We start from the raw sequence: 17,138 nt of genomic DNA, 5'->3' as shown, positions 1-17,138 counted from the left end.
TCTCTCACAGTTCTGGAGGCCAGAAGTCCAAAACCAAGGTGTTGGCAAGGCTGCACTCCTTCCTAGGCCTCTAGGGGAGAACCCTTTCTTGCCTCTTCCAGCTTCTGGTGGTTCCATGTGTTCCTTGGCTTGTGGCTGCGTTAACTTCATTCTGCCTCCACTTTCACATGGCTTTCTCCTCTTCTCTGTGTGTCTCCCCGTTGTGTGGCTCTTACAAGGGCACTTGGATTTAGAGCCTATGCAGATAATCAAGGATGATCTCATATCCGGATCCTTAATATAATTGCATCTGCAAAGACCTTTTTTTCAAATAAGGTCACATGCATATGTTAGAGAATGTGGACATATCTCTGGGGGGAGCCACCATTCAACCTACTACATGCTATGTGAGTTTACATATAATTTAATATATAATTTGCTTAAGTCACCTAAAAGAGTCATGAAAGCAAAATGATAATAACAGTAATCAGTAATAACGGAAGAGCTGGTTAATTGAGTGCTCTAGTGAATGGGTTTAATTCTCAAAGCTGCATCATATCATCTTTTTGTTTTTATGAAGAGGAACAAGAATCCTGGGTTCTAGCCACCACTGGTTGTATGGCCTTGGCAAAAAGCTTTACTTCTATGATCTCCCTTTCTTTTTTTTTTTTTTTGGCCATGCCGCGCAGCATGTGGGATCTTAGTTCCCCAACCAGGGATCGAACCCGTGCCCCCTGCAGGGTAATCACGGAGCCTTAACCACTAGACCACCAGGGAAGTCCCTCTATGATCTCTTTTAAGGGAAACTCCTTTCCCCTAGCCTTTTTCCATGTGCAGATACCTCCGCTAGAGTAAACCCCCCGGCCTCTCTTTTCCTCCACAGTCACTCTCCCTAGGGCAAGAGGAGGGATTTACCTAACTGGTGAGTTCAGGAAAAAGAAGGGGACATGCTGGCTAGGGCCAGGATGGTATGATGCCAGGGAGGCATCTGGGGCACAAAATTTAAGAAGGCGCTCACATTCAGGGTCATGAGACAGACATGGTCATGAGCCTGAGAATGCGGGCCTCCTTGAATTTTGCACCCTACACACTCTAGTCCTGTGCGTAGCCTTCACCTGTTTGGATCTGCCTGCCTGCAGAGGCCTTGTGTCTGGTCTGTCTCTGCTAAATGGTAAGGGGCCTGGGCCTGCTTAGGGAGGCCTGGTGTCTCCAGTGGACCCATGTCTAGATGAGTAAGTCTACCCAATTTGGGGGTGAAATGTATATCAGATTGGAAGATATTTGGTCCCATATCAAAGCCATATCTTCCCATTTAGCTTTTCACCACTAATAAAACTGCTCTTTTAATCTTCAATTATCTGAATCCTATATCTGTCTCTCAGCTGATTCCACAATCAGGTAGAGGAAAAGAGCGCTATTAATGACATTCACACGCACACACATCACAGTTCCCTCATCGATAAAAAAAAAACAACTAGATAACACTAGGAGCCTTTATAGCATTGCTATGGAAGAGGAAGGAGACAGAGGGATAGCATTTTGTTTGTCTGAAAATATTGTTTACAGCTCCATGTGATTTCCCTGGACCTATAAGACCCTAACTCCATTCCAGGGATTATATTATTGGTCTCACTCCAGTGCCCCTCTGTGAAATCCTCCCTGCTGAATGATTCAAGATCACACCAATCTTTCTCTACTTTGGTCCTCCATAATACTTGTTTGGACCTCACTGTTCACAGTTCTTAGTATCTAGTCTCTAATTTTTCCAAGTATACATCATTTACCCCTTCAATTAAATTTTAAACCCTCCATGTTGGCCAACTATGTTGGGGCACATTACATGATCATCATTACCCATTTATTGATTGACCAAATTAATAGGAACACTTCTTCAAGAAAAACCCACTTATCATGCTTTTCCTCCATGAAGATCATTTTGTCTCAGAAATTCTTTTTTTTTTTTAATACTTATTTATTTATTTATTTATTTACTTATTTTTGGCTGTGTTGGGTCTTCGTTTCTGTGCGAGGGCTTTCTCTAGCTGTGGCAAGTGGAGGCCACTCTTCATCGCGGTGCGCGGGCCTCTCACCATCGCGGCCTCTCTTGTGCGGAGCACAGGCTCCAGACGCGCAGGCTCAGTAATTGTGGCTCACGGGCCTAGTTGCTCCGCGGCATGTGGGATCCTCTCAGGCCAGGGCTCGAACCCGTGTCCCCTGCATTGGCAGGCAGATTCTCAACCACTGCGCCACCAGGGAAGCCCTCAGAAATCATTCTTTATTTCAGAACATAGTACAGAGATTTTCCACATGGACTATTTTCCCCAAGAAAACTGTATAGTACTTAAAACACCTAAATCCCTTATGTAATCCTCTTTAAGTTATTCATATTTCAGAAATGTGCTAAATATTTTGCTGTTAATTCGCTTTCCCAGTTTCTTAATTTGTGACTCTACTTGTGAGGCTACTGATTTAACTATATTATTTTAGACAGGCCAAAATACCAGTTAGGCCAAAATGAGCTTGCTGTGTATGGACTCTGCCCAAAAGGCACACCCCTAACATATGTGCAGGTGGGACCAGACAGTACATAGAGGCCCGCATATCATATGTCTACATGTTTAAAACTTACATATCAAGTTCTCAGACTTTTAGAGAAAAAGAACACCCTATACTTCTACCTTGACATATTTTCTCTTTTCTTTTCTGAATTTCACATTTACATTTTTCTATTTCTATCTTGGCCTGAACTTGTACTCACTCTTAATGCTCTAAAAGACTGAAAAACAAAATGTAATTGTATTCAAACTGTCCAAATTTTGAATATATTTTCCATCAAAAAAATGTAAAGTAAACAAAAAAACCTGAAAAATTACAATTATTTTTGGATTAAGGTGGTCAAAAAGTGCAAAATTTCAGTTATAAGATAAATAAGTTCTGGGGATATAAAGTACAACATGACAGCTATAGTTAAAAATACTGTCTTGTATATTTGAAAGTTGCTAAGAGAGTAGATTTTAAAAGTTTTCACCACAAGGGGAAAAAAATTGTAACTGTGATTTAATGGATGTTAACTAAGCTTATTGCAGTAATCATTTTGCAATATATACATACAGTTAGCCCTCCATAATCAGCGGGTTATGCATCCATGGATTCAACTAACCATAGATCAAAAATATTTGAGAAAAAAAAGTTCCAGAAAGTTTCAAATAGAAAAACTTTAATTTGCTCCATACAGGCAAGTATTTACATAGCATTTATATTGTATTAGGTATTATATGTAAGCCACAGATGATTTAAAGTGTATGGAAGATGTTCATAGGTTATATGCAAATACTACACCATTTTATATAGGGGACTTGAGCATCCATGGATTTTGGTATCCAAGGGGGTCCTGGAACCAATCCAGAGATGACTGTATCAAATTATTATGTTGTACACCTTAAACTTACACAATGTTATATGCAAATTGTATCTCAATAAAACTGGAAATAATTGCAATATTTTATATGTTATTTTTTTTAACATCTATATTGGAGTATAATTGCTTTACAGTGGTGTGTTAGTTTCTGCTGTATAACAAAGTGAATCAGCTATTCGTATACATATATCCCCATATCCTCTCCCTCTTGCGTCTCCCTCCCACCCTCCCTATCCCACCCCTCTAGGTGGTCACAAAGCACTGAGCTGATCTCCCTGTGCTATGCGGCTGCTTCCCACTAGCTATCTATTTTACATTTGGTAGTGTTTATATGTCCATGCCACTCTCTCACTTTGTCCCACCTTACCCTTCCCCCTCCCCGTGTCCTCAAGTCCATTCTCTACATCTGTGTCTTTATGTCTATTCTGCCCCTAGGTTCTTCAGAACCATTTTTCTTTTTTTTTAGATTCCATATATGTGTGTTAGCTTATGGTATTTGTTTTTCTCTTTCTGACTTACTTCACTTTGTATGACAGACTCTAGGTCCATCCACCTCACAACAAAAAAATCAATTTCATTTCTTTTTATGGTTGAGTAATATTCCATTGTATATATGTGCCACATCTTCTTTATCCATTCATTTGTCGATGGACACTTAGGTTGCTTCCATGTCCTGGCTATTGTAAATAGTGCTGCAATGAACACTGTGACTCTTTTTGAATTATGGTTTTCTCAGGGTATAAAAAAAACTTTTTTTCTAGAGAATTCAAAATTCTCTCCCTAAAAATTGAAAAGGGAAAAATAAATTGTAGTTATTGAATATCAAAATTTTAAATCAAAATTACAGAAAAAATTTTTGAAAGTTTCTTTGCATTATTTAAATGTTTTAATTAAAATAAAAGTACTCTTGATTCTCACATTGACCATCCAGTGGCCAATGTGAGGAACTGATATCACCGCTTCATGTATGTTATGTTAGCCTACATATACACACATGTAAGAGTAATATGAATTGTTTTATGTTGCAAAATGTCCCTCAGCCATCATGTTCAATTACTGCACATAATATGCTAATTCACAAGTACGTCTGGAAACACAAATTAAAACATGAAGAAAAGCAAGAAAATGGATGCTTGATACGCTAGAAAGTGATACCACGCTATGAAAAATCTCTTGCGCTCACACTATCTGAGAGGAGGGATCTGAAAAGGTAGTCTTTTATTCTTCCTAGGTGTTTCTACTATCTAATACCCAAATTGCTGATGTACATCTCCAAGTTTGGTGACGATATAATCCAAAGGACTTCATAGCATTTAGACGCAGTTGCCTTTTCACTCAAGGACATAGGAGAAGGAACATAACATAAAGAAGCATTACCCTGGGGCCTGAATGCTGTTAAGCATGAAAGTGAATGTTTAAGGACATACTGTGCCAATACTGAGCACAGAACTCAAGTGCCAGAGGTGCCCATGTGCTATTTAATAAATTTTGTGTGTGTTTTTATGGTAAGTGGGGCCTTCTAAAACACATGGTCTAAGGCAGGGCCACCTTGCCCAGGGAGCAGAGTTGGTTGCACTACTGCTCCAAAAGTCAATCATTGAAAGTTAGAAAGTTCGTTCTAGTCCCTTATATGATTCATGGATTAATGAATTAAGTTATTTGTAGTGATACAGTATAATAGTGAGAGCACACAGACTCTGGAGACATAGTGCTTAGGTTCACATCCCAACTTGGCTACTTAGTTTTGTAACTTTGGGCAAGTCACTTAACCTTTCTACATCTCAGTTTTCTCATCTGTAGAATAGGGGTGCTAATAACAATAACTACCTTGAAGGACAGTTGCCATGCTTAAAAACACCTGTCTCATTGAGTAAAGTGTTGAGAACAGTACATGGATTATAGCAAGTTATATATATGTAATTATATATTAATATAATATTATATAATGATTAATACAATATATTAGTAATTACATGATATATTATTATTATTATATATGATTATTCTATGTTTTAAACCAATTCATTCTTGGAAATAACACAATCATTAATAATAATTATAATAATTACAACTAGTTTTTGAGTGCCTTCTGTGTGCCAAGCACAGCATTTACATTATATCATTTGAGCCTCAGAACACTCTCGAGAGGTAGGCATTATTCTCAGTTTTCAGAGGAAGAAACTAAAAGTAAGACTAGTTAACTAATCTGCTCAAGGGCACAGGTAGTAAGTGACTGGGCTGAGCTTCAAATAGATGTTTTCTGAGTCTTCAGCCTGTATTTTTTTCACTTTGTTCTTGGTGAATCAACCATGTCTCTTAATCCCAGATTCCAAGTTCACAGGGTACAATGTTACTATTATTCTTAAGGATGAAAATTGTAAGTAACTTGTCATCACCAAACTTTGAGCCCCTTGAGGGCAGAGATTGTTTTATTCAGCTCTTAGCACAGTGCCAGGAACACCGTTGACACGCAATATATGTTTGTCAAACTAGAGAAAGACAAATGTCATATGATGTCACTTATATGTGGAATCTAAAAGATGATACAAATGAACTTATTTACAAACCAGAAACAGACTCAAGGACACGGAAAACAAATTTTTGGTTACCAAAGAGAAAAGGCAGGGGTTGAGGGTGAGAGGGACAAATTAGGAATTTGGGATTAGCAGATACAAACTACTATGTATAAAAAAAAAACAAGGTCCTACTGTATAGCACAGGGAACTAAATTCAATATCTTGTAATAACCTATAATGGAAAAGAATATGAAAAAGCATATATATGTATATGTATAACTGAATCACTTTGTTGTACACCAGAAACTGGTGTACATTGTAAATCAACTATACGTCAATTATGTATGTGTGTGTATATGTATATATATTGGGTTAGCAAACCAATGATGATTAATCTGGAGCCAAGAACAGGCTAGGGAAATTAACAAACATAATATTCTGTGACTTGAGAGTCTAAAATAGATTCATTGAGCTAAATGCAGTACTACCTCTGCTTCATGTAACAAAATTTTATATGATTAAATAATGATTTTTTAAGTTCAGTCATTTCTATACCCTTAGTTCTTGTTTTGACATGTTTTACCCAGGGCATACAGGCCTTGACTCTGCCATGAATCTTTTTGAAGTGAAGACTAGGAACATTCAAATCCTTTTCTTTCCACTATTATTCTCATGATCCTTGCTAGAAAACAAATTACAGGATGTTTAGAGAGATGTTTTCCTTATTTAGATTTGAACTGCATGTGGCTATCTTTTTCTCAGAAAAATCTCATGGTACACACAGGTTCATACCAGCTTGGGATATTGTTATTTGTCTGCCTGCCATTTTAGATAACATTTAAATTTAAGTTCGTATATTTAGGGATACAGTGATGATTCTATAGAGTTTTATTCTGAGTTTCAGTTCTTCTGGAGTTCCACAAGGAGCAACCTGCATCTAGTACTGAACAACATCCTAAAAGGCATTTCCTAGCAATTTGTAGGAGGAAAAAAATGAACCACCTCCAGTCCTTCTACTGGACCAGAAGCAACAGCTATTTATTTACACTTTAGTCCAAACTGGGAAAATGGGATTTCAAGCAGACTCAAGCAGCATAAGCCCAAGTGAGTGGCTAACCAAAATGGTGATGAAAAAAAAAAAAAGACTTGTGTCAGACGTAATCCCAAATATCCACTCCTTCATCCTTGCTCGGTGATGGAAACTTGAGTTAAGCTGGGTTTATAGCCACTCAAAGAAAAAATAAAAAAAGTTTCTTTTGCAGTTAGATATGTCTATATAACTAAGTTCTAATCAGTGAGATGTTAGTAGAACTATCCTTTGCAATTTCCCGGGAGACTCCTTAAAGGGAAATCGTGCAAACTTCTTCTTCATCTCTATCTTCTTCATTTGGACTGAAAACAAATTGTGATGGCTGGAGCTCCAGCAACGATTCTGGATCATCAGGTAGAAGCCACGCGCTGTAGGTGGCAGAGCAAGAGGGTAAAAGAATCTATCTCTTTGATGATCGTAGATCTGCTTTACCAACCCCGGACTGCTTACTTCCAGACTTCATTTATGTAAGAGAGAAAGGAATTTATATCTCATTTAAGACACTGTTACTTGCTGCTTTCTGTCTTTCTCATCTGTACCTAATCCTAAGAGACAGAAGGATCTATTACAGAGTCCGCATATATTTATCTCTCTTGGGCAAAGCAAAGAGAAGGATTTGACCTTATCTCCACGATCACTTTCTTTTTCTATTCCCCATCCCAAATGATTATGCTATTTCCATCTGGCCCATAGAAGCTGAAGACAGCTAAACAACTTCAAGAAGATTCAATTTGTCAATTAACCCTAGCTTATGAATACAGTAGCAATTTTTCAAATAATATGCTTATATTCTCCCAAGATGACTTAATTAAATATTCTGGGTTTTGTTCTATAAAATCAGTTTAAATGATTTCCCTGCTCTTTACACAGTTCATTAATTTTACACCTTTAAAATTAGAACCATTTCCTAGAGTACTAAGCCTTAGAACCTTTTCCTAAAGTACTAAGAAAGGTAAACCAGCCAAATGTGACTTTTAACCTCAAACTTCAACCTGGTTTATATATAACATTGAAAAGAAACACACACTTGTTTCTCCTAAAAGCTTAGCTTTTCTTTTCAAATGTTCCCTCATTTTTATAATCTAATCTCTAAAATCTCTCAATCTATTATAATATAGTGAGTCCTATGTTGTAAGGTTATAAATTCATTTCTTTTAAATTTTCTTTTTATCCTTGAAAAGATATTTTACATTTTGAATAGTGAATAATTATTAGGGAGGTAGATAAGAGTAGAGGGTGGGAGGAGAAAAGAAAATGAAATAAAAAAATTAGACTTTAACACAAAAGAAAACTTATCTAAGTGTACATTAAACATTTTGGCCAAGAAAATTCTAACAAGAAATACCAAAAGATTTTTAACCAGCAGGAACAGAAGAAGTCTGACAAAACGAAAAGGCAGGTTTCCTTATGATCTAATAAGATAATTTTGTCTTCTTATTAGCAAATGGATGTTGTTAAAATAACACATGGAAAAGTATGCTCAGATGTTCCCCCAATGGTAACAATGTGCATGATTCAGTCTGCGAGCAATGGCGATTTACCATGACGTTGGGGAAATGCACACAATTGCCAAATCATATCCTCAGGCACCAGAATATGTGTGAGTCCTCTACCCACTACCAACTCATGTCTCTAAGATATGTTGACACACTTATTTGTCATGTGTCTGTCTTTAGTCAGCAGTGTAGTGTAATACAAAGAGCACTGGGTTCAAGGTCAGAAGACTTGAGCCCCGGGCCAGACTCTCACACTTCATGGCCTTGTGCATGCCGCTTGACCTTGCCCAGTGTCACTTTCCTCATCTTTAAATTGGGGTTAGTAACACCTGCACTGCTTGCTCAGAAGTCTGTTGTGAAGATCCAACGATACGTATGTGCTAGTGCTTTGTAAATTATAAAAGTTAAGCATTCTCTTACTGCAGGCTTTTCTGCCTATACCTTCGGATCTACCTTGACATTTCTTTTCCTGAAAATCTGTTTTTGAAAATTAAGAGCGAGTCTGAATCCTTCAGTTACCTCTTTCGAGAACAAATCCCTTATCCTCTTCAGCCTCTTTATCATAAATGGTGACTTGGACTAGATTGGTAGGTCAAACTTCTATTCAGCTGCAGAAAAAAAATTTTAAATAAATGTATTCAGAAGATCAGCATGTAAAAAGGACAGAAACAGTTTTGCTCTTAGTTGAGATGGTTGAAGCTGGAATGAAGAGAACTCAGAATCCTGTCTAATTCGACTTTCCCCCCACTATACCCCGCTCCGGCAGCTCCTGAAGCCTTCCCAACAAAACTCAGATCCTTCCCACTCTAACCTACATTGTTGATGTTATGATTCCAGCCCTTATGTTTCTATGATTCTTCATGCAAACTCTGTCTACTTTAAAGGGGTAAAGAAAAACCGTAGTATGTTATGGACAGATAGATGTCCTGGCATCTGAACTCTTACTAGCTGACCAACAAATCTGCTGAAATACAGCCAAATCAATTTAACCAGATAAGTACCAAACTCCTCGAGACAGAAGATGTCTTTAAGAAGCTACGTGAAATATCTCAGCAGTCCCCATGGAGCCGAGAGCTCTGCCTGAAACTATAAAAGTAAATATTGAATGGTCAGTTCTCCAAGCTATTCTACACTAAATACACAGCAATTCTGCAGGCTCTTTGAAACTGTTTTCAGTAAGAATGACTCAGAGATGAAGAAGCCACTTATAACAAAGCAAGTAATGCAATACCATTTCTCAATGCCCCGAACAAGAGAGCTTGCTTAGGGAAGTTGGCTTCAGAATACACAGATCATATAATCGCAGAATGTCAGACCTGGAAATAATGCTAGAGAACAACTGGTCTATTTTACAAATGACAAATCTGAAATCCAGAAAGACTGTGAGCTGCCCAAGATTAGGAATTCATTCAAGCTTCATTAAGTAAACATTAGCTGAGTACCAACTATATGCCAGGTGGTAAGAATAAGTAGGCAAATAAAACACAATCCCTGTCCAAGTGGTGAGAAAAGCCAAGACAAGTAAATCCATAATTGCAGTTAGATTGTTGCAAAACCAGGTTTCAAACTCTGTGTCCAAGTTCTGAATCCAGTGTCTGTCCCACCACCTCACACACTACTTCTCAAATCAAAAAGCTTGAGAAATTCGTAGTGGGGAACTATGGCCAAAATGATCCAAAGATAAATTAATGTCAACTAAGCCTCAGTCTTTGGGGTGCACAGGTACTTATCCCCATTTCTTAAGGACCTACGAGTAATAAAGAGGGCTCTATCCTTAAATGAAAGAAAATTCTTATGACGATCGTTCACTAATATTTATAAGGACTTCTTAGAACACTGAGGAAATCACGAATGAAAAAGTCCTACAAAGAAAACTAATGATAGCATGGCCTTTGCTCAACTTTTGGAGAAGATGCCATCAAGGTCAAAGTCATGAAAAATTCCATTAACTACTGGCCTACTTTTCAACCTACTTAAGCAAGAAAAGGAGACTTTAATCAGCTGTTTTCGTGGGTTTATTATTTTTCTTTAGTATGTAAAATACTGAAGAAATGTACAAGATTTCAAAGACCTATGCCATCATCCACAAAGAAAAACAAAAACAAAGCCAAACAAAAACCTATGGCCACACCTATAAAATCTCATTTCTTCATTACTGGTAAGATGCTAACATGAATTCTTTCTTCCAATTCCTACCTATTGTGTCTTTTCTAAACTGCATTGTGGTTTTCAACTACAGTAAAGTAAAATCAGCACATATACCTAAACAAGAAAACTTTAGGAAACAACATCAATATCCCTACATTTATTTGGCAAAAGCCTAGCATTAGTAGAACTGAGGTCAGGCCCCTTACAAGGAATCCATCATCTATCCATCTATTGTCCATTCATTCATCTAGCAAGCATTTATTGAGTGCCTTCCTCATGAATACCATGACATCAGAAGCTATGTGAAATACGACACAGAATAGTATTTCTCAAAATGTAGTTTGAGGATCCACCTGCATCAGAATCACTTGGAGAACTTGCTAAAACCTAAGTTCCTAGACTTCACTAGCATTAATCATTTATATTGGTTATAGCTCCCTATAGTTCTGCAAGCAGCAGAAACCAACTCAGGCTACCTTAGGCGAAGAAGGAGCTGATGGGAAGGGTATCGGGGGTTCACAGAATTGACCAGAGATTGGAACCAAGGAAGCTTTAGAGGAGTCACAACAAAAATCATAAGGCAGGAACAATGTGGTCTGCATGCTGACGCTGTGACTATCCCCAGTTCTAATGTTGTCATTGCCTCACTGCTCTAGACTGAAAGTTCTGAAAAAGAGCCTCCAAATGATGGGGCCTGCAGCCCAGGCCCAGGGGACTTTTCTGAAGACTACACAAAGGGAGATTCCACTAAAAAGAAATTAGGAAGAAAATGGGAAGTGGAGTTAAATACCAGTTAGTCAAAACTGACAAATGACTGGGTAGCTATTAAATCAGAATCTCTGAGGGTTAGGCTGGGAGTTTTCTACATTTTTTTAAACAAGTTTCTCAGACAATTAAACAAGCTTCTGCAAAGTCTGAGGAACAATGATGTGAAGGATAGGATCTATACCCTAGAATGCATTTAAATTGATTTTAATCGAAGTGGAAAACAGAGACATCTTATTTATGAAACTGAAGAATAATTCCAAGTTTCTTATCAGATGTCTCCCTGTAGACATTGCCCCCCATGTCTACCTCTTGCCCTCATCGGCCATTATCTCTTCAGTCAAAAATGAACATCTTTATAAAAAGAGATATTATGCTTATACAATAGAATATGCAATTACAATAGAATATGTGTACACTCATATTTTTATGGAAAAAAATGTATAGATGCATAAAAGCAGGTTTGGAATACTACATATCAAAATGTAAACAATGAAAAAAGAAAGAATAATTCCAAAGAAAATATAAAATGCATGACAGGTACATAGAATATACAGTACACACAAGTAACAGAAATCCTTTATTTCAAACTCTTATGTATTTCAGTATTTTCTAATTTTTCTGGAATGAAAAAAAATACTCTAATCCAATGCATTTGGACTGTAATTGATCATTGTCAGTGACCATCTTTAGACTTTCATATGGCTGATAGTTTAGGACTTTCTAAAAGCACTACATGTCAAATTTTTTAAAGTTATAGAAATTTTCATCAGTATCACTTATTGAATGTCAAATGCAGAGAAATGGTCACCAACAAGACACTACAGTGCAACTAATTTATTCATTCCAACTGACATTTGAGTACTTTCCACATGTATAGTGTTATCCTAGGCTCTATGTTATACAAAAAAAAAAAAAAAAAAAGTAGAAGGGAACTAGTTAAAGAAAAAAAGATTATTTTAGTAGGAGACTACTAAAAAACAATGTGAAAGCAACTTATAAACAAATACGTGATGGTATAATCTAGGTTCTAGATAGTGTCTAATGTCTGGTTGAACAGCCCTAAAGCATGCTCCTCTCAAACTAACTCCAGGGGATCAGAGCAGGATAAACCATCAGCTTTTCTTGTGTGTTACATTGATCTGAGATAGGCGTAGTCATAAAATAGAAGACTTACAGGCAGTTCTGAAATACAGCATCAAACTCTGTGTGGTAGCTGCCTCCTAGGACAGCTGAGAACAGCCTGGCTCCTTTTAACAGAAAAGTATCCACAAGTCCCCAACAATTACCTTGCCTCTGGCTGATCACAGGGCTCGGAGGCAAAACTGAGACCAGGGAACCAAAAGGGCAGTTAGTAGCTGTGTTCAGGCAGTTAGGACAGTAGCTGGCTCCTAGGAGGAGCTCAGTGAATGCTCCTTGTTCAATAGTCATTTATTGGGAAAGAGCTGCTGCCGTTACATGGATCTATCCAACTCTTCTCTCACCCTTTCCTCCTCATTTTCTCACTCCTCTGGGTCCCCCTGCCACATACAACACAAAGAGAGAATAATCACCATCCACATTCAAAGCGCTATCTTTGAATGAAATACAGAAGTGTTTACCTGGATGCCAAACACTTAAAACTACAAAAGTATCTCAATGCGTTGCAAAACATAACCTAAAATGTACGTTTAGCTAGAGGCCCCTCGAAAGAAAGAAAGAATAAAAAGTAATTTGGGTTCAGGCAAGAAGGGATGTTTCTGCTGTTTTTATGCATAATGTTTTAAGCTTTGTCTCTACAAAGCTTAGAGAGACTTGTTAAAAGCACATTAAAATGCAGCTAGCTGGTTAACTCACAAGTCAAGTCTTGTAGGTGTAGATCTTTATTATTATAATTATAAGTTAATAATTATTATAATCAACATTTATGTAGTGTTGTACGTTACCAAATGCTTTACACTATTCTTGGCTCTTATTCTGCTGATACTAAATCAGTTAAAGCCAAGAGCGTTTCATTTTTATTCACTAATGACGATGAAGTTTGAATGTTTTGTGGAACTTACAGAGAAAAAGACAGATGGACTAAAAGTTTAAATATTTGGTGTAAATTACAGTTAAAATATTCAATTGTGGGGACTCCCCTGGTGGTGCAGTGGTTAAGAATCCGCCTGCCAGTGCAGAGGACTCAGGTTTGATCCCTGGTCCGGGAAGATCCCACATGCCACGGAGCAACTAAGCCCATGCGCCACAACTACTGAGCCTGCACTCTAGAGCCCACGAGCCACAACTACTGAGCCCGCGTGCCACAACTACTGAAGCCTGTGCACCTAGAGCCCGTGCTCCGCAGCAAGAGAAGCCACCGCAATGAGAAGCCTGCGCACCGCAATGAACAGTAGCCCTCGCTGGCTGCAACTAGAGAAAGCTGGCGCGCAGCAAAGAAGAACCAACGCAGCCAAAAATAAAAATAATTAATTAATTAATTAATTAATTTTTTTTAAAAGTAAAAGCAAGGTTTAAAAAAAATATTCAACTGTGTAATTTAATTATGAGCATAATGAAGCTTTACACATTACAAAATCAATTATTAAAGTGGCTATTTTTTAAATTTATGTATTTATGTATGTATATATTTATTTATTGAAGTACAGTTGATTTCCAATATTGTGTTAGTTTCAGGTGTACTTTTATTTTTTATTGTTTATTTATTGAAGTATAGTTGATTTACAATATTGTAAAATAGTTATTTTATTTTGATCTTGCTTATATTTACAGATACTGATAGTCTATATCAGTGTTTCCATAACTTTTCTAATGATATGAATTATAAAGGAATATTTATTAAAAATACAATTCCTTAGCTCCCAAGCCTTGGAGTTTCTGATTCATTAGGTCTGGGATGAGACCAAGAAAATTGTAATTTTAACCAATACCGTAAGAAATTTTTATTATCAGGGAAATTTGGGAAACAGTAGTTTCTGTTAACTGGTATCCAACTCCCAGACCCCATGGGAACTTGGAACATACAAACTCTACTTGTATAATCAATCTGTCAGGCACTGGGCTCAAGGCTTTCCACGTCTCTTTTGGTCTCCACAACATTCCATAAGATAGAGAGTGTTACCATTTTCGGGAATCAAATTTTGAAAGGTTGAATAACTAGACCAACAGAAAAGTTGAATAACCAGACCGGGAACACAATGCCAGGTCTACCTGGCTCCAAAGGCTATGCCCAATCAGTCTGTATTTCCTTCTGCACATTGCCAAGTCTTGCATCTCAGAAAAGGAAAAAAGAGAGGAAGAAAAGAAGGAAATAGAATTCCAGTAAGCGCACTTTAGCTTTTCAAGAGATTATTGAATATACACAGTAAGTCAAGAAGTTAAATACACCTTAAAATTATCCAACTGAAATGTAAAATTGTTAAAAAGAATCATGTAGAAGTTCCAGGGGAAGACCAAAGGGAATAGATGGTCATAAAATAGATCTAAGATGATAGTTGATTTCTGTATTAGTGTTCAGGTAGTTGCTATTTTGTTGGGAAGTAGAGAGCCCCTTCTGTTTGAGGAAGGAGAGGAAAGAATAACTAGGTTATGCTACTTGAGGGGAACTGGTTTATTGTTTCTCTGAAGTTGGCAATTTAAACTATAAGGAGAACATTCTTTTCCGATGGCTGCAACCATTAATCTTGACTGAAGGAACGAAGCAAAAGTAATGCACAGTCTGTAACTCCGATCTTTGATCTGCATTAATGATGCTGAGAAAGGAAATTCTCCAAAGTCTCTTGATAAGCAATCCTAGTTATAAGAATCAGATTATTTTATAAAAATGCAAGACCTGAGTGGAGCTAACTTTTTCAGAGAACACAAGCTGAGTTGAGCTAGTTTTTGTGCAGAACGCAAGCTCTAATGTTACACTGAAAGGCCCAGCAAGCAAAACCTTCAGGCCTTTGGTGCAGAAATGGGACAGGTAGCCCATGACGAGAAAGGGTGGAATATGTCAGCAAGTTGTTATTGAAATAGCACCGCCCCCCTTTGGGTTTGTGGTATTGGTCTGAATGCAGACAATGGTGATTATTTTTCAGTTTTGTTATGGATGTGGCTGCTTCCTTGGCTTTCAAAAAATTCTACTTCCTTGGTTTCTCTGTTTCAACGTGTCATAATATCTCTGCTTTACAATTAGGGGAGGTGGTCTTGGAAATAGACTAGTATGCGGGTGGGATTTATAGCTTAGGGGAGACTACAGTATGGTAATGAACTTAGCTCAGGGGAGCTTCCAAAAAGGTAACAGACCCATTAACCAGGAAGAGGACAGTTATAGGAATGAGTCTGAAAGTGAGAAAGCCATTATAAAAGAGCCTGATAAGCTGAAAGGGCCTGGCTATAAAGCAACATCAAAAACCCTGTTAATTCCCACCCTTCTTATATAGTTGATATAGATCAGAAATTCATCTAAGAACTTTGTGTTAGAAAAGCAAAGTAATATCCCAGGGGAGATGTTTAAACACTAGGGCAGGGTGTTGTGGTTTTCACTTTCAAAGCACAGTTTGCATATAAGGAAGCATCCTAGTGAATATAAATAATTTTATTATTTTGTCTATATTGAATTTATTTCATTTACACTTAATTTTTTAGCTGAAAATAGGTTTTTAAGACCTGAATGTGTAAAGTAGGGATGTCAAAGAAAAGGCCCAGTTCTCAAATGCAGAAAACTACTACAAAAAGTGGTGTGATTTGTCTAGGCATTTGCTGCCTTGATGCTTTGCGTGCCTGAGATAAGGGGTTAAACCCATCGTTCTTTGAGATCCTCCCAATTCTAAGAGCTATAAATCTATGAACCAGAATCTGAAGGGGAATAAAAATAAAGCCTTTTCTCATTAGTATGTCTAAGAAACATTTCCCAACTAGATTGTATTATATCTCTGTACCATGTCATATACTATCTACATGCCAAGTGGAAAATATAGTTGGAAATGTTTTTGTTTTTTGTTTTTTGTTTTTTTTTGCCAAATATAACTCTGTTCTGGGAAACTACTTTCTTTATCAACCATGACTATTCAGTCACATCTTAGAATGTAGTATAGGTGTCCAAGGAATACCCACCATGGTCTTCTGAGTCACTGAATCAACTCTTAGGAAAAATTACAGATATATTACAAAGGCACCAGGGACTGGCATAGTGTCCACCTGTTTTTCTTGCAGATGTCTAACCTAGCCAACCAATTGGTTGTGCATTGTGAGAGGGGAGAACAGAAGCATCCTGTAATAGCCAAGCAAGTTGGTCTCTTAGACATCTCCGTATGACTGTCTCATAGGTATATCATACTTAACATATCCAAATCAAACCAAATCCCCAAAAGGTGTTCTACATGCAATCTTTCCTATCTCGGTAAATGGCACCACCATACACCCAGGAATTCAAGTCCAAACCTAGGACTCATTCTAGTTCCTGCTTTACCTCACTCCCCAAATCTAATTCACCAACACATTCTGCAAATTCTGAACAAATTCTTCTGAAATAAATCCTGAATTTCACCATTATTACTCTTATGATCCTACTCTAAGCCACCACCATCACTCATCTGGACTGCCATAAAAGCCTCCTGTTTTCACTGTTGCTCCTCTATACTCCATTCTCTAGCCAGAAAATAGAATCATCTTTAAAAAACACAAATCGGTCCATATCGCTCCCTTGTTTAATTCAGCCCTGTCCATGGCCTTTCACTATAACTGAAACATAGCCAATAGATCTA

At 37.5% G+C, this 17,138-nt stretch overlaps 1 long non-coding RNA gene across 2 annotated transcripts in view; it reads left to right on the top strand.

Moving 5' to 3' along the window:
• Positions 1–17,138, top strand: part of LOC118899187 — an 87,531-nt gene that overhangs the window by 16,790 nt on the left and 53,603 nt on the right. The window contains exon 3 of one of the 2 annotated variants that reach the window (XR_005020902.1): positions 13,506–13,573. The exons of the other annotated variant lie outside the window; for it this stretch is intronic. This is a non-coding gene — a long non-coding RNA (uncharacterized LOC118899187). Of the gene's footprint in view, positions 1–13,505; positions 13,574–17,138 lie in introns of those variants that run through there. 2 annotated transcript variants of the gene reach the window in all.

This window comes from Balaenoptera musculus, chromosome 8 (genome assembly GCF_009873245.2).
Source record: "Balaenoptera musculus isolate JJ_BM4_2016_0621 chromosome 8, mBalMus1.pri.v3, whole genome shotgun sequence".
NCBI lineage: Eukaryota > Metazoa > Chordata > Mammalia > Artiodactyla > Balaenopteridae > Balaenoptera > Balaenoptera musculus.
This window is presented reverse-complemented; position numbering and strand designations above follow the sequence as displayed.